This window comes from Rhinatrema bivittatum, chromosome 15, assembly GCF_901001135.1.
Source record: "Rhinatrema bivittatum chromosome 15, aRhiBiv1.1, whole genome shotgun sequence".
In the NCBI taxonomy this organism is placed as follows: domain Eukaryota; kingdom Metazoa; phylum Chordata; class Amphibia; order Gymnophiona; family Rhinatrematidae; genus Rhinatrema; species Rhinatrema bivittatum.
In genome coordinates, this window is record NC_042629.1 from 52,981,192 (window position 1) to 52,996,756 (window position 15,565).

The window sequence follows — 15,565 nt, forward strand, 5'->3', positions numbered from 1 at the left end:
TCTACCTGCGGAGGCCGGTATCGGGTGGTTTATTTTCATTCTTTGACTGTTACTCTTTGAGAAAAAAAAATAGAAATTTGGTTTGTGAATTCTGCACCCTGTGGCTCTGTGTATAGGGTTACCCACTGAACCCTCATGTGGCCTGTTCTTGTATGGCTACCTTGACTTGAAAATACTGTATATGTGGCTTCTGGCTGCTTTCAAGATCCATACCTAAGCTATTCCTGATATGAATGCCATATACATAGTGTGCTGGTTTTATTTTTCCAAACGGCCAAATATTGATAGTTCAGTATAGTTGCTTTACTAATTATGACCTCCATTCTGCAAAGTTTCAGCTCAGTGTCACTGGCCAAGTATCTGGAGATATAAGCACACGGCATGCTCGTAGCTCTTTTCAATGTGTGGCAGAAAAGCACATAGCGATCTGATTTAATCTGCCCGTTTCATGAAATGTCTGTGATTCACACACATTGACTTCAAACGTTTGGGGTCAAGGTGAACCATAGACTAAGTAAGCCTATTGGAAACTAGCTGAGCCTGACAGTGGCGTTGAGACCCTTTTCAAAGAGAATCCCTCAAATAAGTATGCATTGTCCTCTGGGGTTTTTGTCTCTTGCTGCAAAATTAAAAAGCTATCTGGCCTACCCCTCAGCTTTACCCTGGTGCATAATTTCTGTCTCACCTCCTGAATTTTGCAGGCTGGAGGCCCAGATATAGAGAGAGATATATTCTTGTACTTGACTTGTGCCTATGTAGTTTGCTGACTATCTCAGAAATTGCAGCTTTCATCTTTCAGATACAGAGAGCGCAAGGCTTCTAGACATGTTCATTCAGCTGTTTCCTTCACAAAGACTATTGAACCACACAGGCTAGTTACATGGTAATGTCAATATTTGCCTTTATTTTTGTAGTTTTAACTTTCCATGTTACACTAAACCAACTGACATAATGTATTAAGTTTTTTTTAATGTACAAATGTATTTTTGAAAATTTTTTTTTTATTTTAAAGTCTTCGGTTTGCTTGTGTTCTAGCTTTTAGCCTTGGTAAATTTTTTTTAATCTTTTTTGTTTAAGGCTGTAAAACTGCACTGGGTTAGTTTTCTTCCCAAAAATGAATATTTTACAGTACTGTATGAATGTTAGCGTGCTCAAACATTTCCAGGAGAGAGAAGCTGGCTGGTGAAGAATTCTTAAGGGTACTGGGGGGGGGGGGGGGGGGCTCCATGCCTTCTAGGAAGAAAGTTCAGGTTTGCTCTTCTCTGTGGACAATCAGGACGGAAATCAGCCACACAAGTAGATGACATCAGTCTGTGTTGAGATGGAAAAGTGCTCTCAGGATTTTCTGAGCATGTGTAGGCATTCCTTGGTAACAAATTAGAGGGAGTAGAAACCTCAAACCAGAATTTTTGACTAGACTATCAAAATACTTGGTTAGCATTGTCTGGTTGTTTTTTTTTTGTTTTTTTTTTTTTGGGGGGGGGGGGGGGAGGAAGACATCAACATTTCATTCCCAAGTAGTCTTTCACAACAGATTGTTGGGTATTAAAGATCATTCATCGGGTTATTAAATTTCAGATCTTCCAAAGAATCCTCTGAGTTACTCTAGTTGCAGTCAAATCAGACTTCTGCAGCAGGAGCTATCAGCTTTTCTCTTGGTCAATGCAGTAGAGCTGTTCTGTCACAAGAAAAAAACCCATAAGTTTCTATTCCAAGTACTTCCTAATTCCATAAAATACAGGAGGACTTTGTCCCTTCTTGGACTTCAACCTCAACAAACTCCTCAAGAAAAAAGTTCAAAATGAACTTCCTAAGTATCATTCTCCTTAAATTGGAGAAGTGGCTGGTTGTCTACTCTAGATCTCAAAGATGCTTTACACACACTCCAGTCACAAAAATTAAAGGAAATATTTGTCTCTTACCATAGGGAACAATTACTATTTGTATCAAGTTCTACCTTTTGGCCTCTCATTGGCTCCCAGCATCTTCACAAAATGTCTTGAAGTAGTTGTTTCTCATCCTAAGGCTGCACAATGTCTAGACGACTGGACCATAGTGCAGGCCTCCTACTCCTCACTTCATATGATGGAAACTTTTATCCCTAGATTTCATCAGTTTCACAAAATCCAAGATAGAACCTTCTCAAGTAATAGACTTTATAGGAGATCATTTGGATACCTCACAAGAGCTTTTCTTCCTCAACAAAGCACAAACATCCTGTTGAGCATAACCCTGACAATCTCCAGTTTGTCTAAGCAGATGTTGGATGACATGGCAGAAATAGTTCACAACGCCCCTTTTGCTCGCCTTGCCATGAGACCAGCTCAGTAGCACTTACAAATTCCAGTGGAACCAACATTTCCAAATACACTCTCACAATTCTTTGATGTGCTGGTTGAATCCTTCCAACCTAGACAGAGGTCAGTCTTTTTTTGTCTTCGCCAACCTCATTTTTAGGCAACAATAACCACAGATGCTTCCAAGCAAGTTTGGGCAGCTCATTTCAACCACTTGTGTTCTGAAGGAACCTAGTTGCCCAATGGAAAAATGACTTCACATGAAACATCTAGAATTGAGACCATCTTCAATGCTGTCAAGAGTATTCAGTTCCTACTTAAAGATCAAAATAGTTGTAATTCAGATGGACAAGCGACCATCTTCTATATCAACAAGCAGGGCAGGACAGGCTTGTTCAACCTTTGGCAGGAAGCATGAAAGATTTGGAAGAGGGCAATTTCCCAAAGAATTCTTTTTCAAGCTGCCTATCTGCAGAGGAGAGAAAGTTGGATAGCAGATAAATTTATTCGTGTGACAGCAATCAGCAACTTGTCATTGGACAATTGAATAAATCAGGAACTGTTCTAGCTCTAGGGGTACCCTTATCATGGATCTATCTGCAATACTGTTAAATAACAAACTTCAACATCCTTCTCCAGGATGCCAGCAGAGGAGAGTCTGCACCTTCTCAATTCTGTAGAATTGCAGACTACTGTATGTCCCCGTTCTCCTCCTCCTCCTCCTCCCCCCCCCCCCCCCCCCCCTGCAATCCCACTTCTACCAAAGCACTTCAAAAGTTAAAAAAAGAAGAGGGTCAAATGATTTTGATAGCTTTGTTTTGGTCTCACTAAGCTTACTTTTTATGCTACAATGTCCAGCTGTTCAAAATCCAGAAAAATTGCTCATCCTTCTATAATACAGAGTGATGGTAATCCTATATCCCAACCTTCAGTCGTTGGCGCTGACTATGGATATCGAAAGCAAGGCAATATCTTTATAATTACCTTCTGAAGGGGGAAGAGTTCTCCCAACATCTAGAAAAAAATGTTATAACTTCAGATGACAAAGGTTCAGTATCTGGTGCTTTACCTTTCAAGAAGACACCTTTACATATGCAGTTCAGTACCTGTTAAGTCTTTCTAACTCGGGATTGAAGACTGTAAAAGTTCATTTCAGTACTATAGTAGCATACCATGAAAATTTTAAGGGTCTTTCTATTTTTCATCAACCTGTAGTTGCCAGATTCATGAGAAGCCTACATCATCTGAAACCTCAGATATAAAGATTCTCCTACAACTTGGAATCTAAATGTAGCTGTAGCTCAACTCATGAAACTGCCATTTGAACTTTTGAAGGCAGAACTAAAGTTTCTTTCTTGGAAAGTTTTTAAGAGCAGTTACATCCACTCAGTGTAAGCGAGCTGCAAGCTTTTATATTATACCTTCCCTATACTTAAATTTTCTATAACTGAGTAGTTTTTGAAAATTCACCTTAAATTTCTGTGAAATGTCTCATTTTTTTCATGTAAACCACTCCATTGTCTTGCCAACTCCCCCCCCCCCCCCCCCCCCCCCCCCGAGACCAAAAGCCAATAGGCGAGCAGGCTGTTCATGCATTGAATTGTAGAAGAGCAGCTTTGTTGTATTTGGAAGGATCAAAGTCTTACAGAAAGTCTTCACAACTGTTTGTCGCCTTCAACCCAGTCAAACAAGGTTCTTCAGTTACAAAAAGAACTCTTTCAACTTGGATATCTGATTTCATTTCCTGTCCTTCAGGACAGCGTCTTTAAAGTAAGTGAAAGCTCAAGTCAAGGCTACAGGCACTTCCTTAGCCCATCTTCACTCTGCCTTCTTAAAAGATATATGTAAGGCTGCCACTTGGTCTTCCATCCATACTTTATTGCTCATTGCAGCCTAGAAAGTGCGTCATGTCAAGACAGCGGTTCTGGAGAGCTTTCTTCCCTCCAGCCTCTGGCATATTTACAGGTTACGTAGTCTTCTTAACACCATAAGAGTATATGTATGACATGTGCATTGCCTAGTTATTTGTATGTTGGCAGTATACAAATTTTAATTAACATAATTAACAATTTCCTGAACCCCCTCAGCGCGGGAGTATCATTTTGTGTAGCTGATCTCTGTGCTGCTTGACCATGAAGAAAGTTTAAAATTGCTGACCTGTAGTAGGCATTCTCCGTAGACAGCAGGACAAATTAGCCCCACAAACCCACCCTCCTCCCAAGGGTTTTTCCCACTTGGGTTTTTCTGAGCTCAGTTGTTCTGCCTCTGTGCTGTCTGTCATCCACTTCTGTGGCTGATTTTTGTCTAGCTGGAAAGAGTTCTCACCCAATCCTTGGGACACACTCAGCCAGTCAGGTTTTCAGGATATCCATAATGAATATGCATGAGAGATTTGCATGCACAATGTGGATATCCTGAAAACCTGACTGGCTGAGTGTGTTCCAAGGATTGGGTGAGAACCATTTGTCTGTAGAGAACCCAGATTACAGATAAGCGACTTTGCTTTCTGATCTGATTAGTCTTTATAACTTGCTGCAGTATTTTACTGGAATTTTTTAAATGAGACTACAGGGAAAAGGGATGTTTCTCCCTTCTTTAAACCTGTATTTCTTAATCCTAAACAGATTTTATAGAATTGTTTTCTCTAGGAATATGGTCTGAGAATTATACAGAATTTGAAAACATCACAACCAGGCTTAATAAATGCCGACTCTTACGAATGTCTGTAATTCATGAATCATCTTCTTCCAAAGAAACCCATTTTCTTTCATTGCTGTGTTTTTCATATTAGAACTTGTTGACTTGGAGGTTAAGACATTCACGCGGGATTGTGTTTTTTGTTTTGTTTTGTTTTGTTTTTTTACTTGAAATCTGAGTTCTACTTCCTCGTGCTGGGCTAATTACCATGTTCTCTTTAGCTCCATTTCTTCACCTCTCTCTTCTTCTCCCCCCAATTTTCTCAGTACGGTGATTGAGTTATTGCACCAAAATGTTTCCTTGCATTGGAAGCCAGTGCCTGGAGCGGGGTTTGGATGTAGGTTGAGGGGATTCTAATAACCCCCCTACCCAGCCTCCCCTTCCAGCAGTAATGCTGGGGGCACCCCATGCATTCACATTAATGTAGATTTTGTGCTTACATCCAGCCTTGTAAGCTTTTACTGTAGCAAGAGAAATGCTTTGAGGAAGAGAGAGAGGTTTTACTTCTTGTACAAATTAGCCCCCCCTCACATGTATTGGTTCCCAAGTTATAGGAGATTGTGGCTATTTTTGTTTGTCCAAAACGATAATTCTTTGTACTGTGACGGTCCAAAATTTGAATGTCCTGAAAGGTTAGTGATGCTTCCAGGCAGAGAATGGAAAGCTTAATATTGCTAAATTTTAGCTATGTAGGAGTCAAGGGGGGCTTGATCCTATAGTGGCTGAGGGTCTATTGACTTGACAAACTCATCTCTCCTATTCCTCCATCCTCCCCCCTCCCCACCCCCCCAGTACCTATGTCAAAATTGGTTACTCGAGGAGGCCTCTGGCACCCCCATCTATATTTTTAAAGCATTTTCTGGTGGTTGTACAGTATAGTATGTCTGTGCACTGAATCATAATAAAATTCGCCCCCCACCCTTTAGACTCAGGGAATTCATGCCCCAACAATTCCCCCCCCCCCCCCCCCCCCATTCCATTCTCGATCATTGTTGGCTTTTTCCATAGGTGTGACTATTAATATCTCACCAAGTAGAGACACTGAGATGGTTACACTAGATCACCTGATTTTTCGCCTGTGAACAGTTTAATAAATGAATTAATTGCAGCTTTACTTGTATTACTTGTCCTGATTCTCTATACATTTAGTGTAATTATGCCATGTAATAACTTATTTCCAGAGCAGAGTTTCTGTATCCTCAAGACTTGTGAATTAAAGGTCTATATACAAATTGCATACAACTATTTTTTCTTTTCTAAACCATTTAGTATAGGATCTCTGAAAGTGTGGTTTGTTTGTTTTTTGTTTTTTTGTTATACTTTATGGGCATAAAATGTTTAATATGTATGAACTATGACCACAAGATTGAGTAAATTTATTTTTAGCGTTCAGTGTATTCAGTCACTATCCCTGCATGTGCTATGCTAGTGCCATCAGTATGGGACAGATGTTTAGCAACTACTGGAAATAGGTGTGGAGAAAACACAGAATGGTCAACAGCAAAACAACTTGTGCCAAAGATGCTCAAGTTTTAGGTGTCCAAAATGCCTTAGGTTGATGCTGATTTCAATCCATGTACCTTTTTTATTTTTTCCAACTTGGGCATATAAGTTTTCAAAATTGCACGTGTAAATTCTGCAATAGGGGGGTGGGTGGGAAGAAGAGATGCATACGTTGGTTATATTAACTGGAGCAATAGGAGTGTCTGTGTCCACATCCGTCCCAACATAAACTCGTGGTTTTCCAGTGCTGCGTTATTTTGGCACAGAACTTGACCAGCAACAGAAGTTAAGGCGTGTAAACTGAAAAGGGGAATGAATAGAAATCAGCATGAACACACACATGTCCTTAATTTTACAAGAAGACATCTGTCCAACACAGGGGCAAACAAATTCAAGCCGACTCAAGTCTCTATACCCGTACACAAACAACCAGTTTTCTCTGGCACAAAGAACCACCCATCTCTCTCACTCATTCTCTCATATGCTCGCTCTCTCTCATATTCTCTCTCTCTCACACTGGGTCTCATTCTCACAGGCATGGCCTCCCCCCACTTCTTACACACACATTTTGGAAATTGTGTGCTCCACCTTTCCAGTCTTCATTCTTTCTGTGCTTAAGACTTGTTAAAATATCAATGCTCATTCTGACCAGTGGGGCTTTGGGTGTGTTACAAAGATCAGAGGGTGCTCTCCTGGCCCAGGCTACCACTACTGCAATGCTTTCACCCTCCCTCCCCCTTTGCTATTGTATAGTGGGCATGCAAGTCGGTATCATCTAGGGGTAGGAGTTGTAAAGCAAAGGCTGGAAAAGTGTTAATGTGCCAATTTGTTTTTTTCCCCTAAAATGACGATTTAAGGGAGAACAGGGGCATGAAATATTTTGGTACACATCAAATAAGTTATTTGCCTTCAGCTTACATGTTCAGGCGCACAGTAGTGTGCTTGTATCGACTTACTTTTTTTATTTTTTTTAATTTCTTTTCCACTGATCCAACATAGTTTGTTCTAGGTGGAGTTCAAAACTCATGTAAAATACTATCTTACATAAACATGTCATACAAATCTGGCTTCACAACGTGAATGCTTTAATTATTAACTTTCCACTTGTCAGTTCCTCCTGGCTGTGCAAGTCCTGAGACATGGACAGACATGCAGGCAGAGCCCTAAGGTGCTGGAAAAGTGTCAACGCTGTGTGAGGAAGTGCTGGTGAATCCATTCAGAATGTAAATACACAATGGTTAGTCTCCGCACCAGCAACCACCATGAGTAATGACGCGTTGGTCATCCAACACCAACTTGACTGGGCTGACCACATCATTCAGACATTTTCGTACAGAATAAAGGGGGCTTTGTTTTTATAGGCTTAAAAACTAAAAAAAAAATGAAATGAGCTTGTAGGTAATTTGCAAAAACATGGCCATGTTGGTTTACTTTTGAGTAACTGGTTTTCAAATGTTACTATATTTAATCAGTTTTAAATGTTACATATTTAATTTCTGTGCTCTTTATTTCCTAGGTTGAATTATATCTCTAGATTTTATATTCATGTTTATTTGTATTTTGGTGGTGGTCTCTGCCTGTGGTGGGTTTGCTGCCTTGCATCAAATCAACAATCCATGACTGCCCTATCTATTTGGCAACATGTATCCAGGTTATGACTAGAACTCTGGATCCCAGCTCTTCATCATTCTGTGGTTCCACAGACTGGTAATCATGGAAGACCATTATCCTCAGTTAAGAGGAATGGTTGGGTCACCCTATCATGTTGTGACACTGGAACATGAAATTAATTTCACTTTGTAGCTTGGATCCTCCTTGGTGACTTTGTCTTGGCTAATAAGTTTGTTAAAATATTTATTTATTTTACAGTAAGATGTTTAGAAGCCCACCAAATGTGAATTTTATGTGTATTAAGATGGTTGTCTGTTCCCAGAAAAAAAAAAGACTGAAGATCAATTGCCTTCTGTGAATTATGGTGCTTCTGGCAGCCTTATGTGAAGTTTGAAATTGCCGAGAGGAAGAGTTACCTGAGGTGGGAATTTTTATGCTGCGACACTGGCATTGGGTCAGTATGTTGGTGTTGGGCTGGTGTGGCTTTATTTTTTTTTTTCAAAGAAATGTGAAAGTGTTAAGTTGTGTCCATCAAGACAAGCTTGAGGTTTTTTTTCCCCCCAGTCCACACACTATTTAAACTGCAATTTGTTGCCGGAGGCAAGTAGAGTGGCTGGGTTTAATTTAAAAAAAAAAAAATTTGGAGAAGCTTCTGGAGGTCAGGTCCATTAACAAGTATTAGGCAGGTAGGCATGGAGATTGCCGTCTCTTACTTCTGGGAGTGAGCACCATGAAATGGAGCTCTCCATACGGATCTACTGGGTACTTCCCATGTGACTTGTTTTAGCCCCTGTTGGAAACAGGATACTGGGTGCCTAACTCATGCTGGCACCTATGCCCTTATCACATCTTGCCCTAAAGAGTCCTTTCTAATGGGGGGAAACAGTGTAGCTGAAGAAAGTACAAATAGCTTATGCTACTTGACTACCATTTCAGGACTTCATTGGGCTGATCAGTAGTTATCACTTTAGGCCCTGATTTGGGGAGAGGAGTGCAGAGGGGGAAGGGACTGGGTTTACTTCCAGCAAGAACATAAATGACAATCTGATAAGGAGTAACTGTTGTTCCAAAGCGAGCCTGCATCTAGGCATGTGTCAACATTGTGACTTCTTCTCCATGGCATAGATCTAGAAGTCATTTGATGGGGGTCGATGTCAAAATGAATTGCTTCCAGTGGCAGCTCAGTATGACTGAAGGAGAAATTGACTTATGCGGTAATTTCCTCTCCTTTACTTTGCTAAATCAGTCAAGAAAATGTGGGTTTAGTCTCCTCATCCAGCAGTAAGTCTTATATAAATCAATACAGGTAAATAGGTTTATATTAATACAGACCGAAATAATATACAAAGGATACTTCCCTCATACATCGTCTTTCTACAAGCAGTATCCTTAAACCTGAAAGACTGCGAGCCCAGGGACCCCAAAAGAACTAGCTGTGTTTTGCTATTTGCTTTCTTGGATCCTCCATAGAAAATGGGAAAATGCAATTCCATATTTTTCGCTGACTTTAGTCCAGTGTCTGCAAATAGCTGTTTCAATTTGCACTTTAAACAAAAGATTTTCAACCAGCTCCTTAGGAAGGTATATCAGTACTAGTCTTTGATCTGCCCAGTTAAGAGACACCAGATGCCTTTTGAGGTTATCTTAACTCCATTAACAGTTCATTGGTACAAGGGAGACTCAGGAATGAAGGGGAACTAAGACAGTGATAGTGTCATGTCTTTATAATCCTTGTACTTAAATTATAGGATAGAGATATAGGCCCACAATCAACAATCATTGGGGCCTGTTCTGATCCGTGGCTCTCTTCCCATCACAAAGTCTTCCAGGGATCTGGCTAAGCTGCCTAAAATTCTTCTCACAAAAGGGAGCTTTGCAAGACAAAGACTGCAACTCCAAAATGCATCTTGCTGAGATAATTGACAATAAAAACGCAGTTTTCAATGTCAAGTCCTTCCAAGTCGTTTATTCTATAAGGTTCCTAAGGAGGACTTGCTTAATGCACTTACTACCAAATTCAAATCCCATAACAGTAACATAGACCACAACATAGGACTAAGACATTAACTCCTTGTTGAAAAATGTGATGCCTCCTTGTGAGATGATATAGATGTCCCCTTAAACTTTTTCCTTAATGCACGAAATCTATGCAACCTGAACCTTTTAAATAATTCAAGGCCAAACCCTTGTCGAGACTCTTCTGTAAGAATGTCAGAATATCTCCTATTTGTAACACCATGGTGAAAAGTTAATCTGTCTACAGCATGTTACAAAAACTCACCATACCCTCACATAAGCTATCTTTGTGGAATTCTCATTAGAACTTAACCTTGTTCTAATAACTGTTTGTATCGCTTCTTGCCTAATCTCGCCCTCTCAATAGCCATGCCATAAGCGAGAATGGAGATGGGTTTCCCATTACTATGGGTCCCTGGGGAAGGAGACCCCCCTATGCCTTGAAAATGCAATGGTCAATCCACTATCATTTTACTTAGATCAGCATACCATGGTCTTCCTGGCCAGTGTGGTGTCATTGGAACCACATATACATACTCCTTCCTGAGCTTTTTTATTACATGGTCTATTAGTGGCCAAGGTCAGAAAAAGCATAAAGCAATGTTTCCCTTGGCCACTTAAGTATCAGTGTGTCCATAATCCTATCATTGGCTGACAAACCACCTTGTCTTTGTGTTCTGGTGGGTTGCTATTAGAAAGAAGAAAACACCACAGAGCAAACAAAGTCCTGTAGTATGTGACACAAATCAACAACAAAAGGACTCTTATATGTGAAACTCTAATTTTGCCAACACCAGCATTGTTATTCTCACAGAAAATACTCAAATTTTTGAAGAAACCCCATCAGCAAGCCTGACAACGACGATGCATGCAGCAAAGTCGTCCGGTCTTATCCTCATATGTGGCAAAGTTCATAAAAGTATCTTCCGATGCTTTGAAAACAAGATTTCAATATAGCTATTTTAAATAGCCCATCTGTACCCGCTACAGATGTATAAGACCCGACAGCGGCCGGTGTTTCGCAACCTACTGATTGCTTCTTCAGGAGTCACAATCTAAGCATTCTTATTTCTTAAAGACACCCAGTCTTGACAATTGTGAGTTTTTACAAGGAAAGAATCTTGGAGAGACCTTTCTGAAGAAAGGAAAGAACTACAGAGACGGTGCAGAACGCGCAGAGACACCAGATTCAGAACAGGCATTCTCAGACTTTCCAAACGCGAACATAAGCCAAGGAAGTAGATGACTTGCGTGCCCGCAGGAGAGTGGTAATCACCTCCTCCTTATAGCCTTTACATCTCAGACGTCTCCGTTCAAAAGCCAGGCCGCTAGACAAAAGCGATTTGCTTGGTCAAAAATATAGGACCCTATCGAAGCAGACTAGGAAGATGGCAGAGTCAGAGGGCCGTCCGCCAGGTTGACCAGATCCGCAAACCAAGGCCTGTGGGGCCATTCCGGAGCTACCAGGATGACCGGCCCCTCGTGAAGTTCTATTCTTTGGAGCACTTTCCTCTGTGGCCTCTCGTGTGCAAACACATAGAGGAGGACGTCCGAGGGCCAGGGGAGAGCCAGAGCATACACTCCGAACAGTGCTCCCTCCAGCGGCTGAAGAACCTGTTGGCTTTGGAATTGCCCAAGGTCGCCATGAGGTCCAGGTGCGGGGGACCCCACCTGCTGATGATCAAGTCCATGGCTTCGTCCGAGAACTCCCAGTCTCCCGGATCGAGACGCTGGCGACTGAGAAAATCGGCTTACACATTCTCCTTGCCCGCGATGTGGGAGGCCGGCAGGCAAGCCATAGAAACATAGAAATGACCGCAGAAGAAGACCAAACGGCCCATCCAGTCTGCCCAGCAAGCTTCACACACTTTTTTCTCTCATACTTATCTGTTTCTCTTAGCTCTTGGTTCTATTTCCCTTCCACCCCCACCATTAATGTAGAAAGCAGTGATGGAGCTGCATCCAAGTGAAATATCTAGCTTGATTAGTTAGGGGTAGTAGGGGTAGTAACCGCCGCAATAAGCAAGCTACACCCATGCTTATTTGTTTTACTCAGACTATGTTATACAGCCCTTATTGGTTGTTTTTCTTTTCCCCTGCCGTTGAAGCAGGGAGCTATGCTGGATGTGCTTGAAGTATCAGTTTATTCTTCTCCCATGCTGTTGAAGCAGAGAGCCATGCTGGATATGCATAGAAATTGAAGTAACAGGCTTTATTTGGTTTGGGGTAGTAACCGCCGTAACAAGTCAGCTACTCCCCGCTTTGTGAGTGCGAACCCTTTTTTCTTCTCCCCTGCCGTTGAAGCAGAGAGCTCTGCTGGATGTGTGTAGTATCAGTTTTTTCTTCTCCCCTGCTGTTGAAGCAGAGAACTATGCTGTATATGCATAGAAATTGAAGTAACAGGCTTTATTTGGTTTGGGGTAGTAACCGCCGTAACAAGCCAGCTACTCCCCCCCCTTTGTGAGTGCAGATCCTTTATTCCACATTTCCTCTTGCTGTTGAAGCTAGAACGATGTTGGAGTCACAGTAAGCATGTGTATGTTTATTGAATAAGGGTATTGTCTCCAGGCAGTAGCCATCATTCTGGCGAGTCACCCACTCTTCATTGGCGGCCTCTTGACTTTATGGATCCACAGTGTTTATCCCACGCCCCTTTGAAGTCCTTCACAGTTCTGGTCTTCACCACATCCTCCGGAAGGGCATTCCAGGCATCCACCACCCTCTCCGTGAAGAAATACTTCCTAACATTGGTTCTGAATCTTCCTCCCTGGAGCTTCAAATCGTGACCCCTGGTTCTGCTGATTTTTTTCCTACGGAAAAGGTTTGTCGTTGTCTTTGGATCATTAAAACCTTTCAAGTATCTGAAAGTCTGTATCATATCGCCTCTGCTCCTCCTTTCCTCCAGGGTGTACATATTTAGATTCTTCAATCTCTCCTCGTACGTCATCCGATGAAGATCCTCCACCTTCCTGGTCGCCCTTCTCTGTACCGCTTCCATCTTGTCTTTGTCTTTTTGTAGATACGGTCTCCAGAACTGAACACAGTACTCCAGGTGAGGCCTCACCAAGGACCTGTACAAGGGAATAATCACTTCCCTTTTCTTACTCGATATTCCTCTCTCTATGCAGCCCAGCATTCTTCTGGCTTTTGCTATAGCCTTGTCGCATTGTTTCGCAGACTTCATATCATTAGACACTATCACCCCAAGGTCCCTCTCCTGCTCCGTGCACATCAGCCTTTCCCCCCCCCCCCCATCGAATACAGTTCATTCGGGTTTCCACTCCCCATATGCATGACTTTGCACTTCTTGGCATTGAATCTCAGCTGCCATATCTTCGACCACTCTTCCAGTTTCCTTAGATCCCGTCTCATTCTCTCCACTCCTTCCGGCGTGTCCACTCTGTTGCAGATCTTAGTGTCATCCGCGAAAAGACAAACCATGCCTTCTATCCCGTCCGCAATGTCGCTCACAAAGATATTGAACAGGACCGGTCCCAACACCGATCCTTGCGGTACACCACTTAAAACCGTTCTCTCTTCAGAGAAGGTTCCATTTACCATCACACATTGTCTTCTGTCCGTCAACCAATTTGCAATCCAGGTCACCACCTCGGCACTCACTCCCAAGCTTCTCGTTTTATTCACCAGTCTCCTGTGCGGAACAGTGTCAAAAGCTTTGCTGAAATCCAAGTATATGATATCGAGCGCTCTTTCTCGATCCAATTCCTTGGTTACCCAGTCAAAAAAGTCAATCAGATTTGTCTGACAGGATCTTCCCCTGGTGAATCCATGTTGCCTCTGGTCCATCAATTCTCCGGACTGTAGATAGTTCATTATTCTCTCTTTCAGCAGTGACTCCATTACTTTTCCCACCACTGAAGTGAGGCTGACCGGTCTGCAGTTGCCAGCCTCCTCCCTGTTCCCACTCTTGTGAAGCGGGACCACCACCGCTCTTCTCCAATCACTCGGCACCACTCCCGTTTCTAGGGATCTATTGAACAGGTCACACAGTGGAGCTGCCAGAACATCTCTGAGCTCCCTCAATATCCTTGGATGAATCCCATCAGGCCCCATGGCTTTGTCCACTTTCAGGTTCTTTAGCTCTTCCCACACATTTTCTACTGTAAAAGGATTTTCATCTATTCCACTTCCCACCAGTTTTTTGTTGTGTAGAGATGGTCCTTCTCCAGGGTCTTCTTTAGTGAACACAGAGCTGAAGTATTCGTTTAATATTTCTGCCATTTCTTAGTCTCCCTCCACACATTGATCATTACCACCTTTCAATTTCACTATACCACTTTGGATCTTTCTCTTTTCGCTGATGTATCTGAAAAATGTTTTGTCACCATTTTTTATCTCCTTGGCAATCCTCTCTTCCGCTTGACTTTTTGCCAACTTGATTAATTTCTTTGTTTCCCTCAGTTGATACAAATATTCTTCTTTGTGTTCCTCCCTTTGGGATCTTTTATATGTCTTGAATGCTGTTCTTTTAGCTTTAATTTTGTCAGCTACCTCCTTTGAGAACCAGATAGGTTTCAATTTTCTTTTGCTTTTCTTACATTTCTAACGTATAGAGCAGTTGCCTTGGTGATTGCTCCTTTTAGATTGGTCCACTGCTGATCCACATCTCTCTCGTTCTCCCATCCTTTAAGTTCTTCCTCCAGGTACTTCCCCATTTCCTCAAAGTCTGTGTTTTTTGAACTGTAAAACTCGGGTCTTTGTGGTTCTTTTCCCTATTCTTTTAGTGATATTAAGCCAGGTGACGCTCCGCCCAAACAAGGAGCCGGCTGGCTTCCAGGGCCACCAGGTGACTCAGAGTGCCCCCCTGCCGGTTGATATAGACTACCATAGTGGAGTTGTCGGAGAGGACCCTCACTGCCTTGCCTCGGGAGCAGGGGCAAAACTCCTGGAGGGCCAAGCGAACCACCCAGGCTTCCAGTTGATTGATGTGCCAACGGGATTGGACTGGGGACCAGTTCCCTGAGTGGTCTGGGACTAACAGACTGCTCCCAGCCGGAGAGACTGGCATCCGTAGTGACTATGATCCACTGTGGAGTCCGAAGAGGCATTCCCTTCAGAAGATGTGGGAGCAAAAGCCACCACTGTATGGTGGCGATGATAGAGTCCGAAAGCGGAAGAACTGTTTGAAACTGTTCCGACACCGGCTGCCAGCGAGATAGCAAAGCTCTCTGTAACGGTCACATATGCGCAAAGGCTAGGGGACAAGGTCGATGGTGGAGGCCATAGTCCTCAGTACCTGGAGGTATTCCCATGCCATTGGGAGCAGAAGCGACATGAGGTTGTGTACCTGGCTGACTAGCTTGAGCGCCCGGGAACGGGGCAGAAACACTTTGCCGACCCGGGTATCGAAAAGGGCCCCCAGAAACTCCAACACCTGGGAAGGCTGGAGATGGCTTTTGGGGAAGTAGACTATCCACCCG